Source organism: Ptiloglossa arizonensis, chromosome 1, assembly GCF_051014685.1.
Source record: "Ptiloglossa arizonensis isolate GNS036 chromosome 1, iyPtiAriz1_principal, whole genome shotgun sequence".
In the NCBI taxonomy this organism is placed as follows: domain Eukaryota; kingdom Metazoa; phylum Arthropoda; class Insecta; order Hymenoptera; family Colletidae; genus Ptiloglossa; species Ptiloglossa arizonensis.
Window position 1 is genome coordinate 25588946 of NC_135048.1, and position 8093 is coordinate 25597038.

Below are 8093 nucleotides of genomic sequence, written 5' to 3' on the forward strand. Positions count from 1 at the left end.
TCTATAGAGAAATCGAACCGTGGCCACGAAGCGGGAACACACGATCGTTGTTCGAGACGGCCATTCGACTTTGTATTAAACGGTATGACACAACTGTACCGTTTAGGATCATCCGTTTCGTTGGACGGGAGCCACGGCCAGGCCTGCTATAGCGATTCTTTTGTTCCTTCGTGGTGATTCTTACATTATGTAGGCGGAGCGTGTACCACGCTCCGTTGAATAATTTACGGTTTACGGTTTTCTTTTATTGCCCCCGATAACAGGGTGTCGACGAATCGTCGTGAAACAGGAGAGAAAGGTAAACGATCAACGAAAACAGCGCCGATATCGCCGCGATGGTGGTGTACGCTCGAATTTCAACCATTGCGTCGTGTATTTCAGGAACCATTTGCATATCCGTGATCGTCGATCAATCAGCGACAAGCGGACAGAATTTGGCAGCGGTGCGCGTCCACGGTTCCCCCCCGCTACGTCGTTCCTCGTCGGTTCCTCTCGATCACCGAGGACGGATCGAGTGGGGGAGTCCCCCGATTCCTACGTGGCTCGAGTTCGTCCAACGAACGATTTAATTGACCGATCGCCATAATCGATTATAGCGCCCGTAGGACGGTATTAGCGTAATTGAAATGTAAATATTAACGTCGCACACCCGTAAGAGGTTCCCGTTTCTCGTCGGTAGTCCAAGGTGTGGCCCGCCGGGAATGTGACCGGTGAATTGAATTGATCGCGACACTAGGAGATCCCTAGTGTCGATTCTCCCCATGGTTCCGCGAACGGGTCGAGCTCGCGAGGAATCGACGACTCTGGGTCGTCGAACGGATAGAGCGAACAGTTCTTATGCACGAAGACGACGACCAGACGAATTTTTCCGTATCTCGCGACCGAACACGGAACGCGTAACGGCGCTTGCGCGAAACTGTGCGGGACAGGTGGGCGTGGCTCCGAGGCGTAAGTCGAGCGCGATTGGAGCGAGAAATTATCTGTAAGATACGATGTTGTTGGATTAAAATCGGATGTTCAAGGTCGAATGTTCATCTTACGGAGAAGCGAACTCTCAAACGGAAGTGGATACTAGTATAGATGTGTCGAGGATTTTTATATTTTCCATCGTATCTTCGCGGGAGTGTTATCAACGAATTGGCAAGGTTCTCCCGATTAAAACGAGTACAAACACGACCCTATTCGGAGATGCAATTATTTATGTAACATAAAACCGACTAATATTAAAAATACTCGGAAAGGTGTCGTGTTTGGACTCGTTCTCATCGGGAGATTCTCACCGTTCCGTTGATAATGTTCTCGCAACGATTTACCGAGAATATAAAAATTGATCGATTTCCACGAACGGGAACACCGGTAGGAATTCTCAGTGTTGAATTATTCGCTTCTTTCGAAAGTGGGATAAGAATTCTATCTCCAAAGCGGGGTAAGAATTCTATTTCCAAAGCGGGGTAAGAATTTTGTCTCGAAAGTGGGGTAAGAATTCTATCTCGAAAGCGGGGTAAGGATTCTATCTCCAAAGCGGGGTAAGAATTTTACCTCGAAAGCGGGGTAAGAATTTTGTCTCGAAAGCGAGGTAAGAATTCTGTCTCCAACGCGGGGTAAGGATTCTATCTCGAAAGCGGGGTAACGATTCTATCTCGAAAACGGGGTAAGAATTCTGTCTCGAAAGCGGGGTAAGAATTCCATCTCCAAAGCGGGGTAAGAATTCTATCTCAAAAGTGAGAACTACCGCGATCGTACCGCGCGCAGAACACTCGTCGGAGACACTCGAGAAAAATTCATCCCTCGAGTGGTCTAAAAACGTACTCGCGAGCGAAATTAGCCGAGCTAATAATACTCGAGTTCGATCGGCGTCCCCCATGGCCGATACGAAACCCCATAAATACCGGTCGCGGTCGTAAAGTATAATTGTGGCGATAAGCATTTTGCCCGTTGCTGGCTGGTCGGGCGTGTATCTCGTTGCCGCGTAATTAATTACGGATAAAAGGAGAGGAGAGAACGATACGGCGCGGGCCGATGTTGCGAATGCTCGATACCGGCTCCTCTCCGCGAGCGCTGCGTGTCCGTGGGCTCCTCTCCGCGGCGTTGACTTCGTCCTCGGCGTCGGCGTCGTCGAGGCGACGCAGCCACCAGGAGGAGAGGGTCACGGGGGTACGTGTCTGGCGATATGGAAATAATTACCGGGCGGGGCGAGGCACGAATTAATTAAGAGATACGTAAGTAGCGTATATTGCGCACGAGATGCAATTACGTCGTCTTTGAATCCGCGGGGCGGCCAACGAACACGCCCGTGAGACATAACGAACTGTCGATGGTCGAGGGGTGGGCAGATAGATCTTTGACACTGTTCCGTGGTAACGTGGCACCGGTTCCACGGCGTCGATCCTCGCGATTCGAGTGCAACCAGTTCCTTATCGGATCGGACGCTAAGATGGAGAATCACCGATAACGGAAACGCTCGTGGCTACGATCGTTGACGAAGTAGAACGATCCAAGTGAATTTACACGATCGATGGTGCACGAATGTTGCATACCACGAAAATTCAACGAACTTCCAGACCGTCGAACCGGCGAACGCGTCGAGAGCACGCAGAACTCGACGGTGGTGTATCATTTTTTCTATAAAAAATTTTAACGATCGACGGTCCGCGAATGTTGCGCGAATTCGACGAATTTCGAGGCTGTCGAACCGGTGAACGAGTCGAGTGCACGTAGAACTCGACGATGGTGTATCAGTTTTTCCGTATTGTTAAACTTAGAAGTATTTCTTCGGTCCGTGATTGGTACTCTAAACTCTGCTCGGGTAGACTTCGGAACTCGAGTTTACGAGATATGTATTTCACTTGTCGTCGGTATGTGCGTGTACTGGTAATTATTTATCATCGGTCTGTACTATTATCGAGTTAACTTCACGAGTTAACTTCTGATCGGTTAAGTTTTAAATTCGACGAGTTGAATCCAGTTGAATCAGTTTCTAAAACTCTTGTTTCAGAGGTAGTATTGGATTGTTCGGAAAGTCATTTCCTCTTTTTGTGAAAATGAAACACGATGTTCTTAGAGTGTATAAAATTACATTTTCTTCAATTATATATTCTCCATTTTGGAAAACAAAGTGTCTTTCCAAACAACCCAATATATTTAAAGACGCGTTGTACACGATTCGAACGCAATGGTTTCGTGATTATATTTTTACAATATTGCAAACCCTTGTTTCTCGTCTTCGTGTCCCAAAAATTTTCCAACAGTATCGTTCCGCACCGTAGCCGCACCGCCAAGTGTTCGTCTACGAGAAATTTACATTTCAAACCAGCGTTGTAAAGTCTTTTACGGCACAAGAGGAATCCGTAATGCCACGTCGACGTGGCTGAATTCTCCGCGACGGAATCCTTCGTGATAGATTCGAACGTTTTCTCACGTCAGCTCCCTGCATGGCGAAATCCACTGTCGTAAACACCCACAAACCGCGCGGCAAACATTCGATTTACAGCGTTCCCGTGCGGGAGAATTCCACGCGTTACAATTTTATTCGACACGTGGTGTAATTCCGTGTCAGTGAGATTTTACGTTACAGGTTAATAAATTTCGTATCGTCGTTGGGTTACGTCATCATTATCGCTGTACGGACACACACTCTGGGATAAAGGTCTCGCGCAACAGATTGTGCAGCGAGTCAAGGAACTGCTCTCTGGTTTCGAAGAAGGGATATACAGAGTGGACCGATTAAACGAGTCTAAATATTTAGCGGAGAGGGTCTGAAATAGTCATTTGGGAGAAGGTTAAGAGAATCTATAGAGAGAGAGAGAGAGAGGGGAATTTGGTAACAAATTTTTTTTAGAGATATCAAGGTCGTTGATAATTTTGTTTCAAATGGAATTCTATACACTTGTAGATAATAAAGACAGATTGAACAGGTTGTGAAGATTATTATTATTATTGATTATTGATATTGATTACCATTATTAATTGTCGTTACGATCTCCAAGTGTTCCCATTTGAACGATACACCCTGTACGATGCTTAAAGTCTCTTTTTCATATCTTTATGGCATAGAGCTCGTGAACTTTAGTATTAGACGTGTCTGTATATCTTACCATAATATTCAACATTAACGACAGGATCTTGAACCGATTAATACACGATATCACTTATCGTTTATTTACGGTTAATTCGCGTGCCGTATTTCCAATTTTAATACTACCGATTATTAATAACTGATTACAATTTATACGACGCGTTAAATATTACAGTGCAACGCAACAACGTGTGCTACTAGAATTTGCAAAGCAATCCAAAGAGGCTTTGTGGATTATACATTCACGGCCGGGAAACAGGGTGTCATCCCCTTGACACGATGCTGCATTACAAAACGCGGATTTACGAAATGAATGCTGTTCACGTTTCGACATTTTCGACCCTCGTTGAGGATCCCCTCTAAAACGTCATTACTCGTTACTCCATAACACGGCAATCATGAAATACCATACGTGAGAACAGTAGTCTAATGTTTAATAATATTGTACCGTTTTCATAACGTTGAACCGTTTTTATTTCCTCGAGACACGATATTTAATATCCAGTGATCTGTATCCAGTTGTACTTTATTTTGAAAAAGAAAAAAAAATTAGATTTTGGAATCCTTTCGCGACGATCTTATATATCACAAAATAGTTCAATGGCACGAGAAATAAAGTTTCCATTCTGTATAAAATTACGATTTTCACTCTGTCTAAAATTATAATTTCCATCCTGTACAAAATTATAGTTCTCAGTCTCTACAAAATTACGATTTCTATCCTGTAGAAAATTACAATTTCCATCTTATAAAAAATTACAAATTTTCATTTTATCAGAAATTACAATTCTCACTCTATTTAAAATTACAATTTTCATCCTGTGCAAAATTAAATTTCTATCCTGTACAAAATTCCACCATGTAAAAAAATACAATTTTCACTTTGTTTAAAATTAATTTTTCCATCCTGTAGAAAATTACAAATTTCCACTCTGTTTAAAATTACAATTTTCACTCTGTCTAAAATTACAATTTCCACCTTGCAAAAAATTACAATTTTCACTGTGTTTAACATTGTTATTTCCAACCTGTAAAAAATTATTATTTCCACTCTGTCTAAACTTACAATTTCATCTTGTAAAAAATTACAATTTTCACTCTATCTAAACTTACAATTTCTATCTTATAAAAAATTACAATTTCCACTTTGTCTAAACTTACAATTTTTATCCTGTAAAAATTTACAATTTTCACTCTGTTCAAAATTACAATTTCCACTCTACCTAAAATTACAATTTCCACCCTGTAGAAAATTACAAATTGCCACTCTGTCTAAAATTATAATCTTCACTCTGCTTAAAATTACAATTTCCACCTAGCAAAAAATTACAATTTCGACTGTGTTTAACATTACTATTTCCAACCTGTAAAAAATGATTATTTCCACTCTGTCTAAATTTTACAATTTCATCTTGTAAAAAATTACAATTTTCACTCTGTTCAAAATTACAATTTCCACTCTGTTCAAAATTACAATTTCCACCCTGTAAAAAATTACAAATTTCCACTCTGTCTAAAATTACAATTTTCACTCTGCCTAAAATTACAATTTCCACCCGGCAAAAAATTACAATTTTCACTCTGTCTAAACTTATAATTCCTATCTTGTAAAAAATTACAATTTTCACTCTATCTAAACTTACAATTTCTATCTTATAAAAAATTACAATTTCCACTCTGTCTAAATTTACAATTTCTATCTTGTAAAAAATTACAATTTCCACTCTGCCTAAACTTACAATTTCTATCTTATAAAAAATCACAATTTCCACTCTGCCTAAAATTACAATTTCCACCCGGCAAAAAATTACAATTTTCACTCTGTCTAAACTTATAATTCCTATCTTGTAAAAAATTACAATTTTCACTCTATCTAAACTTACAATTTCTATCTTATAAAAAATTACAATTTCCACTCTGTCTAAATTTACAATTTCTATCTTGTAAAAAATTACAATTTCCACTCTGCCTAAACTTACAATTTCTATCTTATAAAAAATCACAAATTTCCACTCTGCCTAAAAATTACAATCTCCATCCAGCAAAAAAATTCCAACTTCCACCCGTCCCAAAATTCCACCTTTCGTCCTCGACAAAGCTAACACCTACCCTGCTCGAACTGGAACTTATCACCGCCCCGCGAAACAGCACCGAAACGATCGACGTTGCGCAGCAACGCGTTATAAAACCGAAACCGTCGTCCCTGAACCGAAACCGGTGCGATCCGTGGAACGTGGTCCCGGAACGGGGCTTCCCAATTCGGGATTACGGGGGCCGTCACCTTCGTGCCGGCAGCGTTAACGCGCGAAAGTGCGGATGAAAATTAATGAAAGCACAATTGGCGTTAATGGCGTTGGCACGGCTTCCCCTGGCCGAGGGCCGGCCGACAACCATCCGGCATCCTCGTTACGACACCAACGCGACGCGTTTCGGGGGTCCGTGCGTCGTGTACGTTTCGAACGGCCCGTGATCCGCGCGCGACACGATCCAGATACGAATTCCCAAGCAGATCGCGCGCTGGATACGTCGTTCTATTTATAATCGGGCAGACCGCGCGGCCCGCTCCCGCCGGTAACACGCTCCGAAACGCTCCAATGTTAATACACCGATTCCTGGTATCACCGGCCCGGGATCTTGTCTTCGCGCGTTCAGCCACGTGGCCTTGACGTTCCGTGTAATTACCACGCTCGTATGAATGGTAACGCGACGCGCGAACCAATCGGCCGGCCAGTCTGCTCGGTGATTTTGAATTTAAAAGAAATAGTCCCTCTTTGTTTCTTCATCGTTTCCTACGTGAAACTTTCATGTGAATACTCGAATATTTATCGTTGGGAGATCGTGGTGAATTTGGAAAAATTTGAAGGAGTTTGTAACGTGGCTTTGACAAGTATTCGGATTTAAGATTTTAATGAAAGTTTAGGTATGTGTGGAACACTGTAGCGTGTTAATGAGGTTGTACGATTTGTTTTGTAGGTGGATAAGAAATGGAAGTATTGGGTTTTTTGGTTTAGTTTTTTAAAGATGATATTAGTGTTTGGTGAACGTGTGAGATGGTTTGGGTGGATCTGTCGACTCGTTCGTGTATTTATAGTTGTTGAAAGGTTGAAGTGTAGTATTTTTTTTTGTAATGGAAAATTCGAGGAAACTTATTGGACAACTCGGTGTAGAGACATTTTATTTTTGTATATTGGAAGTTTCTTTGAGAAGGTGAAATCAAGTCTTGTAGGTTTCAATGTGGTTTTTATTTTCTTAGTGGAACTTTTCTTTAGACTTTTTTTTAATAGAATAATAGGGCACTAAGAACATTTTTCGTGTGAACAGTTTTCTTCTAGTTAACACTATTGCAACGTTGTATTTGAAAAATGGAAGAGAAAGTGTCACTGTAATGGCCGATTTCAACCGATTTTAAACAATTGAAACTTGCAACGACTTTCATTTTTTTTGTAACTTTGTAATTATGCGAGATACAATACAAATTTTCTTACAAAATATCTTCAATTTTCAGTGCTCTGTCGTCCAACAGTGAAAAAAGTTTCCCCAAAAAATTGTATCGAAATAATGAAAAAATATTGAATTTTCGAATCTTGATTTTATCTTCTTGAGAATATTTCTTGTTGTCAAAAAAAATATATGATATGTGGCCCAGTATACTTTACATGCACACAAACTTTCACTAAAATCAGACTTGTAAGTTAGGAGAATTTCCTCATAATATAGTGTACAAACACTTTCTTGATCCACTGTATATATATGTATGGCAAATAACTTTTATATATTAATGAGTCTTCCATATTTCTAAAAATGGCACTGTGCCTCGAAAGTTTTACATAATGGTCACGGTACCTTGAAAGTAACAAAGTAGAAGAGAAATTCGAATAGAAGAAACGTTTGTTTATAGAGAGAATCGTTTGTAGTATAAAATGTTGAATTCCACTTTTCTTTTACCGACGAGAATAATAAAATAGAACGAGGTAATGGATACTTCTGTTCGAAGAGTTTCTTTATTTCTGGAATTGTA